This window comes from Myxine glutinosa, chromosome 7 (assembly GCF_964187855.1).
Source record: "Myxine glutinosa chromosome 7, kmMyxGlut1.1, whole genome shotgun sequence".
In the NCBI taxonomy this organism is placed as follows: domain Eukaryota; kingdom Metazoa; phylum Chordata; class Myxini; order Myxiniformes; family Myxinidae; genus Myxine; species Myxine glutinosa.
In genome coordinates, this window is record NC_136267.1 from 117986316 (window position 1) to 118002082 (window position 15767).

Here is a 15767-nt window from a genome sequence, read left to right on the forward strand (position 1 = left end):
ATCGAATGCTTTCTCCAGATCAACAAACCCAAAAAACAACTTCTTCCTCTTCTCCATGTACTTCTCCTGCAACTGCCTCACAATGAAAAGCGCATCTGTCATTCCCCTTCCTGGCATAAATCCAAACTGCATTTCGTCGATCTTCACTTTCTTCCTTATCCTCCTCTCCAACACCCTTTCCAATACCTTCATTCCATGCTCCAATAACTTTATCGCTCGGTACGAGCCACACTCCAGAGGGTCACCTTTCCCCTTGTATAGAGGGACGAGGGTACTCAGTTCCCAATCCACTGGAATGCGGCCTTCTTTCACCACCAGATTACAGATCTCTGTCATTCTCTTCACACCCCAACTTCCTGCTGCCTTCAACATATCTCCCACAACTCCCGTCGGCCCTCCCGCTTTTCCACTCTTCATTGCTTTTATCGCTTCCTCAATTTCCTTCTCAGTTATCTTCTCTGCCGGTCCTAAAACTGGGTTACTCTCTATGTTGCCATCCCATTCATTCTCTGTATTCAACAGCATTTCCATATATCTTTTCCATCTTCCTTTAATTCCCTCTGGGTCGACAACGATTTGTCCCACTTTATCCTTCAAGCAACTCACCCCCATCACATCACACCTCTCTTTCGCTATGTGCTTTGCAATCCTGAATACTGCTTTCTGACCCTCTTCTGAATCCAAGCGTTCTCCGAACATTTTCCTACATGCCTCCTGCGCCTTTGCTACCTCTTTCTTTGCAGCCTTCCTGGCTGCCTTATAACTTTCATGCTCTGCTGTTTCTGCTCCCGTACCCTTCGCCTTCTGCCACTCCTTGAACTTCTTCCTCTTCTCGTCAATCCTCTTTCCAACTTCATCATCCCACCACCATGTTTCCGAGTGCCTCGGTGGTCCTTTTGTCCATCCACATACCTCACCAACGGCTCCCAACAGACTAGCTTTCATTGACATCCAACCACTTTCAAGCTCAACCACATCATCCTCTACCCTACTCAGCCTCTCTTTTAATGCCTCCCTTACTGTCACCTCTTTCAACCTCCACACCTTCATTCTTGGTTGGTACTTCACCCGCCGAGCTCTCCTCGCACCTTTCACCCTTATGTCGCACACAACCAAGTGGTGCTGTGAAACAGCCTCCTCCCCCGGGATCGCCTTTGTGTCCCGGAGGTGCCCCCTATCTCGCCTACGCACCATCAGGTAGTCGACGGTTGTCGTCGACCCACCTGACGTGTATGTAACAAGCTTATTATCCTCTTTCTGGAACTGAGTATTACAAATCAACAAATCAGCTCCATCAGCAAACTCCAAAATCCTTTCACCTTCTCCATTTCTCACACCATATCCATAACCCCCATGAACTCCCTCAAAACCATCCATACTCCTTCCCACATGTCCATTCAGGTCTCCTCCCACCACAACAACTTCCTCATCTTTCACGTTTTCCATCAGCTTCTCTATCGCACACCAGAACTTGTCCTTCTCTTCATCGCTTCGACCAACCTGCGGAGCATATCCCGAGATGACGTTCACCAACAGCTTTCCAATCATCATTTTCACCATCATCAACCTATCACTCACTCTAGTCACACTCACCACACTGTCTACAAACTCCTCAGAAAACAGGACTCCAACACCATTCACGCCCTCCGGGCACCCTTGCCACACAAACTTGTATTTCTGTCCCTGCCTACCCTTCACCATTCTCACACCACTTCCCTTCCATCTCGTCTCTTGCACACAACATATGTCCATTCTTCTTCTGACCAATACTTCCACCACTTCTCCTGATCTCCCTGTCATTGTCCCTACATTCCATGTCCCAAACCTCAGAAACTGATCTCCACTTCGGGCTGCACCCTGCCCATATGGAGTTGTAATTGTCATGGTTCTCTTTTTGAGGCAATGTTTTTATGGCCGGATGCCCTTCCTGACGCCAACCCTCTTAGTCGTCTCTTACGACACGCAGGGATACGCAGTACCTATTCTGACCAGGGTACACACTGGGAAACGTTTAAAACATGGAAATTCGGGGGGGGGGGGGGGGGGGGGGCGTCAGCATCACGGCTGCGGACTACAAAATGTAAATGTTTCATGATATTTGTTATATTATATCACCTTCATCTATCAATATTGTTGAAATGAAGATCAAATCCTGTATGTTGAAATATGTTGAAAAAGTCAAAACTTTACAAGGGGGGGAATTTATTTTTTCGCGTGACTGTATATGCTTGCTTGTGGTACTTATTGATTGCTGTTATTCTCTTGTGAAAAACAAAACAGAGGAGAGATGCATCTCTCCCATAGCGGTGCACTTGCAGGTGTGGTGTGAATGGGGCTTTGGTGTTCTTGCAGTTGCTGTAGAAATTTGAAATTTTTATACGCTCTTGATATACTCGTAATTTTATGTATTCTGATGCTACACACATCTTATGTATTCTATGTTATATGTATTCTGTCATGGCAACAAGAAGGAAGGAAGATGTCATTTATGGTGTAGTATTGTCCCAAGGGTCCACTTTGTGCAACATCTACCATGAGATGTAACATTCATAGGTGAGTATGAACAGATGAAACAGCTAGCTTAACATTCTCCTTGAAATGACAGCATACATTATGCAGTGCCCAATCTAACTTCCTGCTGACAAATAACCAGGAAGATTTTTTGAAGTCGGATCTTGGTGTTCAAAATCAAACTTCATGGACCGATCCAATTGGCTGGTATGCAATCTGCTGAACTGCTCTGAGTCCCAATTTTTTTTGGTGGACAAAGCCAAGGCTCATGGAAGATGACAGAGGGTAGAAAGTATCACACTGACTGTTTGGTATTAGAACAACACGTGGATGCAACAAAATGAATTAACATGAGGAGAGAGAGTCGAGGGATGGAAACGGCAACCATCAAATGTATATGGAGAGAGGTAAAGGGGATTGCAGGGAGGGAGGGGGGTGGTTAGGAAGAGAGAGAGGGTTTGGGAGAGATGGAGGGTTATTGAGGACCATAAAGGTCATCGAGTTGTCTGGGGATGAATGATGTGGTGTTGATGCACGGTCAATTTGAAGCCTAGGAGGGAAGAGTGGGAATGCACAGACTGAGGAAGGAGGTTACACAAAGTGGAGAAAGGAGGAATAAAGGAGTGGATGTGAGCCTGCATTTTGAGAGGTTCACAAGAAAATTTGTTGAAATTTGGCATCATGACACTAAGTGGATGGATGGATGAAATCAGAGGGCAAAATACCCGGGGAGAGGCAGTTTTAAACAGAGAGTCTACCAACTGTCTGGGATAAGAAAGTAGCCGGTCCTAGACTCCTAGTGTTTGTGCTTCTTTGTGGGAGACACTGATGAAGATTACAGCATTGGATTGCACAGGAGTGTCAGGTGTGAAGTGGCAGTGCGAGAGCATTACTCCATTGAACTGTGTATACAAACCCTTGGTAGGCTGTGAGAAGTTCAGACATTCCAAGAAGGGATTTCAAGGCATGATGGAGGATGCCCTGTGTTTTTGGTTGACGATCGTTTCTGGATGGACATGGTAAGAATTCGAAATTAACTTTGATTGAAAGGGGCACATTCCAAGTTTTAGACCAGAATCTGATAGTTTCCAGGGTAGCAGAGATAGTCAGGTTCACTATGTAATTTCGTTGGAATTTTTGGGGGATTTGTAAAACTATATATTTTTGGAAACTATATTGTATAGTCAGTCAGAAAACCAATGTTGCTATTTGCACAGACTCCTGTATGGCGGCCATCTTGGATTTTCAAAATTGCCGCCGTAGAACTAATTTTTCTCAATATCTCAGCTTCTAAATAACATAGAGCTTTGATTCTAACGGCTAAACATACATTTTCAAGGGCCCCGAATCCAATGGTAACAAGTTCGATAAGCGAGACATGACCATAGAGCTCCTATGTGGCGGCCATCTTGGATTTTTCAAACTGGCTGCCGTAAACTTGATGTTTCTCAATATCTCAGCTTCTAAACAACATAAAGCTTTGATTCTAACGGCTAAACATACATTTTCAAGGGCCCCGAATCCAATGGTAACAAGTTCGATAAGCTAGACATGACCATAGAGCTCCTATGTGGCGGCCATCTTGGATTTTTCAAACTGGCCGCCGTAAAACTGATGTAACTCACCTTCTAAAGAGCACAGAGCTTTGATTCATCATTGAGTAAAGTCATCATCATCCTCATCATCGCTTTCGTTCATCGCATCTTGAGAGTCCTCATCATTTTGGCACTGGATGTCACACTGACAAAGGTCTGTACAAGCCAAGTTGTTTGTTCTGCAGGAACATCTAGATGAAGAACAGTCTGTTTTGCACTGACATCTAACCATTTGAATGATGGCCTTGGGGGCTGGAGGTTCCTCAGTTGTGGTTGGTTTCACTTGTCCATCCGTGTCTTTGTAAAAGCCGTTTTGCAGGGGATTCAGCTGAGGATCCTGTTGAGCAATGCTTGCCTGACCCCACACTCTGGCTTGGATATGGACTCTAAGGATGTGCTGCTTGAGAGCTCCAAGAGTAGGAGGAAGCCTGTCACTTTCTGCCATGTGTTTGCAAAATAGATACCATCGTAGTTCGGGGATGCTGTCGATGTGGATGCCATTTGGAGAGTAAGCAGCGCATACAAAGTTAGCTAGTGTGGACAACATGTCCTCCGTCACTTCAGTTGCATCTGAAAGCATTCGCACGGTGTCTATGATATCTTCACTTGCTTTGAGGTAGACATGCAGCCAGGTTGCTTTGCCTATTCGAGAGAACCTCCCAGTGTTGTCTGCCCCTGTGAAAGCATGAATGGCTGGCAACGCCTTTGCTCTTTCGACCCCTAGAGCTGTCCACAGTGGCTCTATTTGAAGTATTCCAGAGGCCATGGAAATGGATGTATTCCTCAGCAGTAGGTCATAGTTTGCTATGACTAGTACCAGGACATCTGTGTCGGGAGAGAAGAACACCAACTGCGCATCATGTGGGTTTCACTGGGATGCCAGCACGGCCTGGTGGATCAACAGGGTGTCAGCTTCTTCAAGGTTGTTGTCCTCGAAGAGCAGGTCACTGTTGCTCCTCGTATGCCCTGAAGCAGACGTGATGATCAACTTGGATGAGTGACTGTTGTATTCTAGAGTTTTCGCTGCCAGATAGTCAGTCAGATCAGCCTTTGTTTTGTCATGAGAAAGGAATCTGCTCATTGGGATGTGTTTGATGTTGGTGTCATCTCTGACTTGATACTGTACTGCATCCTTTCCTTGCCTTCTTTTAGCCCTGGTAGCACTCTTCAGAGAATCGTTTTTGTACGTGTCAAAGACCAGTATGATCTCATCACAATCTTTTGTTAGAGACATGAGTCTGTCATTGAAGCATTCACCCAGATCGTTGACTTTCACTACAGTGGCTGGTTTCTTTGTCAGCTTATGCACACACAAGTACCATCCCATCCACCAGTGCAATCTTCCGACTTGTAGGTTTACTAGATGTGGATGCCATAGTTCTTGTGTCCATTGGATCTTCTTGTAGAACACTTGCAGCTGGTGTCTGCTGCTGATCTTCGGGGTGATTTTCTGCTCTTGCTAACTTGTCGAGGAGATGAATTAACTTCGACTTGTCAGTGCATGGAAGAATTGTCCCATCTGGAGCGAACAGTGCTCTTGGTGTCACAGTGAACTCGTAATTTCAGATGGCATATTTCTGGTTGACGTCTCTGTTTGACTTGGCAAGGACCATGAGCCTTCCGTACAGTTCCTTAGTCTCCTTCAGATCCACAGTCCTGTCTCTGAGTTTCACTGTGGTTCTCTTGTTCCCAGACGTGAACATCTTGTTGTTCTCCTTCTTGACTGGTGCCCAAGGCTAACATCTCCATTGATACGCTCCGACACGTAGTCTTCATACAACTTCTGACCAGTGACATCAATGTTCAAGATCTGTGGTACATACTCGTCTGGGATGTAAGCATTCGTTATCACATTGTGCAGCTTGTCACCTTCAGTGTCCAATGGATTCCCGTGACTCAGTATCGCAGCCTTGATCTTGTTGATTGCTTCATGCTCCCTCTTGACTGCACTTGGACCAAGGTCATGATGTTCTGTGATCTTGTCACCTTCCAGGCCAAACTGACTCTTGAAGTCTTTTGACAGGCGTGATAATTCTGGTGAAACCATGAAGAACCTCTGTCTAGCATTGGCATTATTAGAGATGCCAATCAGTCCAGAGTGAATCTTCATCAGCTTGTTCAGATGTTCACATGCATGATCTGGTCCAATGGATACAAACGGGATGTCATTCTTGGTTACTGATAGATTGCCAGGTCCTAGGGTGATTGGTTCTTAGGTCATACATGTCTGCGATGTATCGGGGCCAGAGCCGCTTGTATTTGATCTCTCTCATGAACATTAGGAGTATCTGTGTGTTATTTGGCAGTATGCCACAAAGGCCCACAAAGGGCAAAACACTCGCAGTAGAATAGTATTTCTCATTACAGTCAACACAGTCAGGTTCAGCATGTCCAGATTTTAGATTTCGTTGGATTGTTTTTGGGATTTAGAAAAATCAAAGCTCTGTCTTATTTAGAAGATGAGATCCTGAGAAACATCAATTTTACGGCGGCCAGTTTGAAAAATCCAAGATGGCCGCCACATAGGAGCTCTATGGTCATGTCTAGCTTATCGAACTTGTTACCATTGGATTCGGGGCCCTTGAAAATGTGTGTTTAGCCGTTAGAATCAAAGCTTTGTTGTTTAGAAGCTGTGATATTGAGAAACATCAATTTTACGGAGGCCAGTTTGAAAAATCCAAGATGGCCGCCACATAGGAGCTCTATGGTCATGTCTAGCTTATCGAACTTGTTACCATTGGATTCGGGGCCCTTGAAAATGTATGTTTAGCCGTTAGAATCAAAGCTCTGTTATTTAGAAGCTGAGATATTGAGAAAAATTAGTTCTTCGGCGGCAATTTTGAAAATCCAAGATGGCCGCCATACAGGAGTCTGTGCAAATAGCAACATTGGTTTTCTGACTGACTGTACAATATAGTTTCCAAAAATGTATAGTTTTCCAAATCCCCCAAAAAATCCAACGAAACTTTAAATCTGGACATACTGAACTTGACTAAGAGGGAAGCTGCTGTTGCCAGCCTCGCAGTGGGATGTGGAGTCACCTGCAAAGAGGAAGGTCATTTAACATATTTTCTACCAGATAAGTCATTTAACATATACAGGTAACCAATCACAAACCTGGGAACATTGGGACCAAAGGGTTGCCGGTTTTCAGGATATCCTGGTTTTCATGATAAAAGACAAAGAATGAAAGTATTTTGGACTGTTTTTGACAAATATGTATCCACTGTGTTAATTTAGTGGATTATATACACCTGGTGTTGGCTTAGCGGTTAGGGTGCAGGCCTGGGATCCTAGGATCCTGAGTTCGAATCCCGGTCGATAGTTGAATTAACGCCAGGGGGGTTGACTCAGCCTGTCATCCTTCCGAGGTCGGCAAATTGAGTACCAGCTTGCTGGGATGAATGATCCCGGTGTGTACCCCGATTTAGAATAGGTACACCGTATCCCTGCGCATCGTAAGAGGCGACTAAGGGTTGGCGTCAGGATGGGCATCCGGCCATAAAAACATTGCCTCAAATAGGGAACCATGATTGTCATGGGGCCCACAAGGCTAACCCCTGCACTAGCGGGGAAAAATGGCCTTAAAACGATCTTTCATTCATTCATTCATATTCATATACACCACTACATTCATTTATCCTGCAAACATAAAAAGTTATCGAGCAATAGGAGTAGTGAACATTTGCCGTCTGAGCGCTTGGCATTCTGGTATCCCAAGGTTAAGAACAATTAGTTTTTATCTCAAAGTTATAGTTTTAGCCTGAAAAATTGGCTGTTTTCAGATTGGATTGCATTGGAAAAATTTTAAATATTGGATTTTATGATCCTGGATTTGTTGTTGGATACCTGTACTACAAACGGAAAAGCTGTATAATTTGAGTGAAAGAAATTCGTGAACAAAATTCCCATGACAACTTTGTAGAGGCAAAGAGATTTCTCAAATATGAATGCAATTTTTTTTATGCGTCGCCGGACGGAGCCATTATGTTTTCAGTTTGTCTGTCCGTTCGTCCGTCCGTCCGTGATAGGTTTTCGTTACCACGATAACTTGAGAACCGCTAAAGGGATATTAGTCAAACTTGGTGCAGGTATGTATAATGAGGTACAGATGAACTGATTCGATTTTGGGGTTAAGAGGTCAAAGGTCAGAGGTCATGTTAGGTAAAAATACTGTTACCATGATAACGTGTGAACCAGTGATGGGATTCTGACCAAATTTGGTACACTTATGTAGAATGATGTAAAGATGATCTGATTAGATTTTGGGGTCAAGAGATCAAAGGTCAGTCTGTAATAGGTCTATAACTGGAGAATGGCTGAAGTGATCTAATTCAAGCTTGGTACAGGTATGTATAATGATGTAAAGATTAACTGTTTGGAGTTTGGGTTAACAGGTCAAAGGTCAAAGGTTAAAGGTGAAACCTGTAATAGATCTATAAGGGATCAAATTCAAACTTGGTACAGATATGTATAATGATGTAAAGATTAAATGATTAGATTTTGGGTGTCCCGAGGTTAAAGGCCAAAGGTCAGATTCTGTAATACGTCTATAACTTGAGAACGGCAAGTGTTTTGGTAAAACGGCAGTGTCAGGTAAAAATGTGAGAACTTGTGAACAGCTGAAGGGATTGAAATGAAAACTTGGTACAGGTATATATAATGATGTAAACATGAACCCATTAAATTTTGGGGTCAATAGGTCAAAGGTCATGTCAGGTAAAAATGTGCTAACGGACACAGCTGAATGGATTTAAATCAAACTTGATACGAGTATTATAATGATGTAATAATGTGGGCGGAGGCATATCAGCCGACGTTGTGACGTCGACGAGTGCCGTTCTAGTCAATGTCATCTAATCACCCATACAACTATACACACAAATGAAGAGGTCACTATGTTTGTCAATTTGACATTAAGAAAGCATTGGATCACTGGACCTGAAACCACATATGAGGAAGGTCTCGTCTCTTCGTCTCTCGACGTCTCTCGTCTCGTCAAAGCTGTCCATGCGCGCTCGCTTTCGAAGTTAAGTAACTTTTCACAATTGTGTTTTTGTCGAAACTCTATCTTTCTCTCGGTGTATGTACCTATTGGGGTGTCTTTAATAGTATTCTTGGCGTTGGTTTTTCATACCTGTGTACAGAATCGTCGGTCTTTCGTATCGCGTATTCTGAGGCCTAAGTGTAGTACTAGGCTACCGTGTCCGACCTTGGCTTGAGGCTTTGTTTTTGTCTCAGCGGTTCTCCGATCGCGCTGCAATTACTTTCCGGTCTCTGTTTTTCACGGTCTTTTCATCCCATACTTCCTTGTTTTAAAATCTCAAAAAAAAACAAAAACAAAAAAACATTTCCTTCTGTTCTTATTTGTTTATTCGTTCTTATTTGTTCGTTCGTTCTTCGACCACGTTGTTTGTGATCACGTGATCACGTTGTTAAAAAATGTCTCATCTGACCCCTGAAGACCTGTATTCTGTCATATTCTATAACACCTTTTTCTTCTTCTTCTATAAAAGGATGCTTTCGACTTGCTCACCAAATCTATTCATTCCAAAAAAAAATTCCATCTCTTATAGTGCATCTTTCATTCATTCCCTAAACTCTCCAGCACTCCATCCTCCCTCCAGCGTCCTCAAACGTATTTTTGACTCGAATGTCTCAAGAAACTCATTTTGCAATAAATGTTCGTCTCCCATTAATCGTACACTTTTCAAAATCCCATCACCCCAAAATCCCATTTCCCATCACCCCTCCCCTCTAAATCTACCCCCTTGCCCCTCCCCTCCAAATCATCCCCATCACCCATCTCTTTCAAATCTTCCCCCTTGCCCCTCCCCTCCAAATCTTCCCAATCACCCATTCCTTTCAAATCTCCTCCCACACCCCTCCCCTCCGAGACTCTCCCTCGCTCCTCCCCTCCTAGACTCCCCTCTCACCCCTCCTCCTCAAAGCGTCCTCCCCGCTTCTTCCCCCTTCCAACTTTTTTTTTTTTTTTTTTGTATACAAGATCGAGGCTCGTGAAAGAGCGAACATTAATCACACAGAAAGGCAAACAGACACACAAAACAAATAACATCGGGAGCGGTAGACAAGATGGGGAGAGAGGGGGAAGGACACAAACACAACATTTGAGAGCAGGGACCGAGAGACATGGAGACATCGAGAGAACTGTGGGAGGGAGAGGGCTTTGGGTCGGAGGCATGGGAAGGGGGGGGGGGGGGTGGGTGGGAGAGGTATAAAACATATGGACACTGCCAAGACTTCCAGGAAAGAAGTTGGAATTTCAAACAAGGTGGATCTGGGGTGAATTAGTGGGGGTAGAAAAGATCAAGGTTTTGGATGGGGGAAGATAAGAGATGGTGGTGAACAGCTGTTTTGAAGACCTGGAGGGAGGAGTGTGATTGAAGTGAGTGTGGGAGTTTGTTCCAGAGGCGGGAGAAAAGAGGAATGAAAGAGTGAAGGTGAGCAGAGAGCCGAGATTTCGGCAGTTTAACCATCAGAGGGTGGCTGGCAGATCTTGTGCGACCTGTAGGAATATTTGGGGGACAGAGCACAGAGAGAGCTGGGGGAGCAAGGCCGGAGAGGAGTCGGTAGAAGACAGAAAGACCACCTACCTGCCTGCGGTGAGTGAGTGAAAGGCCCTCAGAGATAGCTTCATCGCGGGAGATTCCAATGATTCTGAAAGCTTTGGATTCAACAGCGTGAAGCCGAGGCAGGTGTGAGGCAGGAGCACCAGCCCATAGGGGAGAACAGTATTCCATTGAGCTGCGGATGAAAGCCTTGTATGTGGTGAGGAGCTCAGGTGTGCCTAGGAAGGACTTCGCACGACGGAGGATGCCCAGTCGGCGACTGGCTTTGGAGGCCAGCTTGGAAATGTGGTTTTCCCAAGAAAGATCATGGCAGATGGTGAGACCCAAAAGCTTGAGCGACAGAACTTCTTGGAGAGGATTGTTGAGAAAGTAGATGGGAGGGTTGTCCAGTCGATCTTTTCGGAGAGACATAGTAAGAGTGTGAGATTTGTCAGGATTGAAAGACATGTTCCACATGTTTGACCAGTCTGTGATTTTGTCCAGGTCTTCAGAGAGTGAGGAGGCTGCAGACTGCCGATCTGAGGGAAGAGGAATGGAGCGGCAGAGAGTGGAGTTATCAGCAAAGAGATACAGAGGATTTTCCAGAGAGTCGGAGAGATCATTGATAAAGACCAGAAAAAGCACAGGGCCCAGCACACTGCCTTGGGGAACTCCAGCCTGAACGGGAAGGGGAGATGAGAGAAATCCATTCAGGGTCACACGTTGACCACACGGTGAAGAACTTTCACCTTCATCTCCCTCAACCTTCTGCCTCGCTCTTCCCCCTCGTCAAATAACACCTCACTGCGCCTCTCCCAATCACCATCAAACCTTTTGTCTGCCCCATTCTTCCCTTTCTCCAAGCTATTCTGTAATCTCCGACACACCTTCAACAGCTCTCCCTACCTCTTCCTCCTCTTCCACATCTTACCCTACCGCTCCCCCCCCCGCTGTTCTGTATCCGATGCTCCCCCTTCCTCTTCCTTAACAGTATGGACCTCAAACATCCGGGGCCTTTGCTCAAACTTGTCTGATCTCTCCATACAGGTTGCTTCTGACAAACCAGACGTGATCTGCTTAACAGAAACTTTCCTCCTTCATGATGTCTCTGATTCCTTGGTATCTCTCCCAGGTTACTCCCTCCTCCGGTATGATAGACCTGAGCCTCGTCCTGGAGGTGGGGTTGCTATCTTTATAAAAAACTCTCTTCCTCACTCGCCCTGCACTGCCCTCTCTCCACCTCACCCCCAGGAATACCTTTGGCTATGGCTTCCCCTTCGCTCCCACCTTTTGTTCACATGTGTGTTGTACCGTCCACCAAACAGTGATGACTCCATCTACATCTCGCTGTCTGAGAATATGGACCAACTTCTATCTACCCATCCCAACTCTCTCTTCCGCATATGTGGTGATTTCAACTGTCACCATGCCAGTTGGCTGGGTGTGGGTACCTCTCTCACCAGCCATGGCTCTTCAGCAAAGGACTTCTGTGACTCACTGGGACTGACACAATCTGTCAATTTCCCGACCCGGATTTCAGTCAACGGAGCATCTTCTCTTCTGGACTTGGTTGTGACTAACTTCCCTGAAAATGTCTGCTGCTCTTCTTCTGCTCCAATCGGCTCTTCTGATCATGTGCTTGTTAAAGTGGACATCTCTCTGACAATTCTCAGAGAGCCTCCTCAGCGTCGACGAGTCTGGCATTTCACTCAGGCCAACTGGCACGGTCTTCAAGCAGCCATCAATCATCTGGACTGGTCTCCCATCTCTACTGCCTCTGACATAAATTCTTCCTGGGAATTCTTCCAAAGCAAACTGCTCTCTCTCATGCACAGATTTATCCCATCTCGTCTTCTGTTGTCATACCCTTCTTCCCATCCATGGTACACGGAATCTTGTGGTGAGGCTATTGCCCAGAAACAACTTGCTTTCGTCTCCTGGAAAGCAAATCCAACGGAAGGAAATCTCATTTCCTTTCACAAAGCCCGAAACAAGTGTGTGTCCACCCTCAGGAGAGCCACGAAACAATATCTCTCCGTTCTCAGGACCGAACTCTCTTATCTGTCTCCCTCTTCCAAATCCTGGTGGCGTCTGGTCAAATCTGTTTCTGGTGTTTGTTCCCCCTCCATCCCCTCCCTCACCTCAAATAGCCACACGGCTGACTCCGCACGTGAAAAAGCTGAATGCCTCAACTCTGTGTTTGCCTCTAAATCTTGTGTCCCAAACCCATCCCTCTCTGTACCCACCGTACCCAGTCGTACCCAGCTGCTCCTGGACTCTGTGTCCTTTCCTCCTGACAAGGTGGAAAAGTTTCTGTCAACCCTCGACTCGGATTCTGCAACTGGACCTGATGGCATCAGCCCACGGGTCCTAAAATCCTGTTCTTCCGCTCTTTCACTCCCTCTCTCTGTTCTCTTCACCCTCTCTTTTGCTCAAGGTCATCTTCCATCTGCTTGGAAATCTGCCAACATCACCGCTTTGCACAAAAAGGTGCAAAAACAGATCCCAGCAACTACAGACCAATCAGCCTTCTCCCAATTATCAGCAAAGTCATGGAATCCATCATTGCTTCAGATATGAAATCTTTCCTCTTCTCCAATGGCTTGATCTCTGATCATCAATTTGGTTTCAGACCTGGACACTCTACTCTGGACATGCTGCTTCTGCTTTCTCAACAATGGATGGAGGTCCTCAATGCCAAACAGGAAATTAGAGCAGTCTCCCTTGACATATCACGTGCCTTCGATACGGTCTGGCACCCCGCTCTGCTCACCAAACTCTCCTCTTTTGGTATCCATGGAAATCTCCACGCATGGCTGGCGGACTTCCTCTCTAGTCGTAGTCAACGTGTGGCCCTGAATGGGTTTCTCTCATCTCTTCCTGTTCAGGCTGGAGTTCCACAAGGCAGTGTTCTGGGCCCTGTGCTTTTTCTGGTCTTCATCAATGATCTCTCTGACTCTCTTGAAAATCCTCTGTATCTCTTTGCTGATGACTCTACTCTCTGTCGCTCCATTCTTCATCCCTCAGATCGGCAGTCTGCAGCCTCCTCACTCTCTGCAGACCTGGACAAAATCACAGACTGGGCAAACAAGTGGAACATGTCTTTCAATCCTGACAAATCTCACACTCTTACGATGTCTCTCCGAAAAGACCGACTGGACAACCCTCCCATCCACTTTCTGAATAATCCTCTCCAAGAAGTTCTGTCACTCAAGCTTTTGGGTCTCACTATCTGCCATGATCTTTCCTGGGAAAACCACATTTCAAATCTGGCTTCCAAAGCCCGTCGCCGACTGGGCATCCTCCGTCGTGCGAAGTCCTTCCTTGGCACACCTGAGCTCACCACATACAAGGCTTTCATCCGCAGCTCAATGGAATACTGCTCTCCCCTCTGGGCTGGTGCTCCTGCCTCACACCTAGCTCGTCTTCACGCTGTTGAAACCAAAGCATTCAGAATCATTGGAATCTCCCGCGATGAAGCTAACTCCAAGGGCCTCTCACTCACTCACCACAGCCAGGTTGGTGGTCTTTCCGTCTTCTACCGACTCCTCTCTGGCCTTGCCCCCCCAGCTCTCTCTGGGCTCTGTCCCGCAAATATTCCTACAGGTCGCACAAGATCTGCCTGCAACCCTCTTATGGTCAAACTGCCAAAATCAAGACTCTCTGCTCACCTTCACTCCTTCATTCCTCTTTTCTCCTGCCTCTGGAACAAACTCCCTCACTCTCTTCAATCCCACTCCACCCTCCATGTCTTTAAAACAGCTGTTCACCACCATCTCTTATCTTCCCCCATCCAAAACCTTGATCTTTTCTACCCCCGCTAATTTCACCCCAATTCCACTTTTTTGAAATACCAACTTCTGTCCTGGAAGTCCTTGGTGTCCTTGTGTTTTATACTTCTCCCTCCCCCCCCCCCCCCCCCCTTCCCACGCCTCCTCTCCCCAAGCCCTCTCCCTTCCACACATCTCCCTGCTCTCAAATGTTGTGTTTGTGTGCTTCCCCTTCTGTCCCCATCTTGTTTTCCGCTCCCTCTTTTGATGTATTTTGTTTGTCTGGTTGATTTATTTGTGAAGTAAATGTTAGCTCTTTCACGAGCCTCGATTCAGTATACAAAAAAACAAACAAACCAAAAAAAAACAAACAAACAAACAAACAAAAAAACAAACAAACAAACAACAACAATGGACTTGGTCCTCATCATTTCACAATTTCAAGGTCATTATGACACAGGTAATGGCCATCTTGCCAATCTTGCCTGTGCCACATCTACATCCCCATACTCCTACCCACCACAGCTAGTAATAATGCAGTTAACTTGTGTCAAGTAATTTTGCTATGCTATTGGCACATTATGGCTTATTCCTTTAAAAATATAAACCTTGATCTTTTCTACCCCCACTAATTTCACCCCAATTCCACTTTTTTGAAATACCAACTTCTGTCCTGGAAGTCCTTGGTGTCCTTGTGTTTTATACTTCTCCCTCCCCCCCCCCCCTTCCCACGCCTCCTCTCCCCAAGCCCTCTCCCTTCCACACATCTCCCTGCTCTCAAATGTTGTGTTTGTGTGCTTCCCCTTCTGTCCCCATCTTGTTTTCCGCTCCCTCTTTTGATGTATTTTGTTTGTCTGGTTGATTTATTTGTGAAGTAAATGTTAGCTCTTTCACGAGCCTCGATTCAGTATACAAAAAACAAAAAAACAAAAACAAAAACAAACAAACAAACAAACAAAAAAACAAACAAACAAACAACAACAATGGACTTGGTCCTCATCATTTCACAATTTCAAGGTCATTATGACACAGGTAATGGCCATCTTGCCAATCTTGCCTGTGCCACATCTACATCCCCATACTCCTACCCACCACAGCTAGTAATAATGCAGTTAACTTGTGTCAAGTAATTTTGCTATGCTATTGGCACATTATGGCTTATTCCTTTAAAAATATAAAGCACCTTTGTGGTATTTTGCACCAAACATATTCTGTGGCCGTAATCGAGTGCTTGTGTTTAAGACAGACATTTTCACGTCTGCTCAGGAAGAGAGAGACAATTAAGCATAAAATTTGTTTTAATTTTTTTTGCTTTATTTAAA

General features: G+C 45.4%; 1 protein-coding gene across 5 annotated transcripts in view; it reads left to right on the forward strand.

Annotated features, from left to right (window-relative positions):
• The window catches only part of LOC137431519 (arf-GAP with GTPase, ANK repeat and PH domain-containing protein 1), a 709868-nt gene that overhangs the window by 413857 nt on the left and 280244 nt on the right, over positions 1–15767 (forward strand). The window lies entirely within an intron of this gene.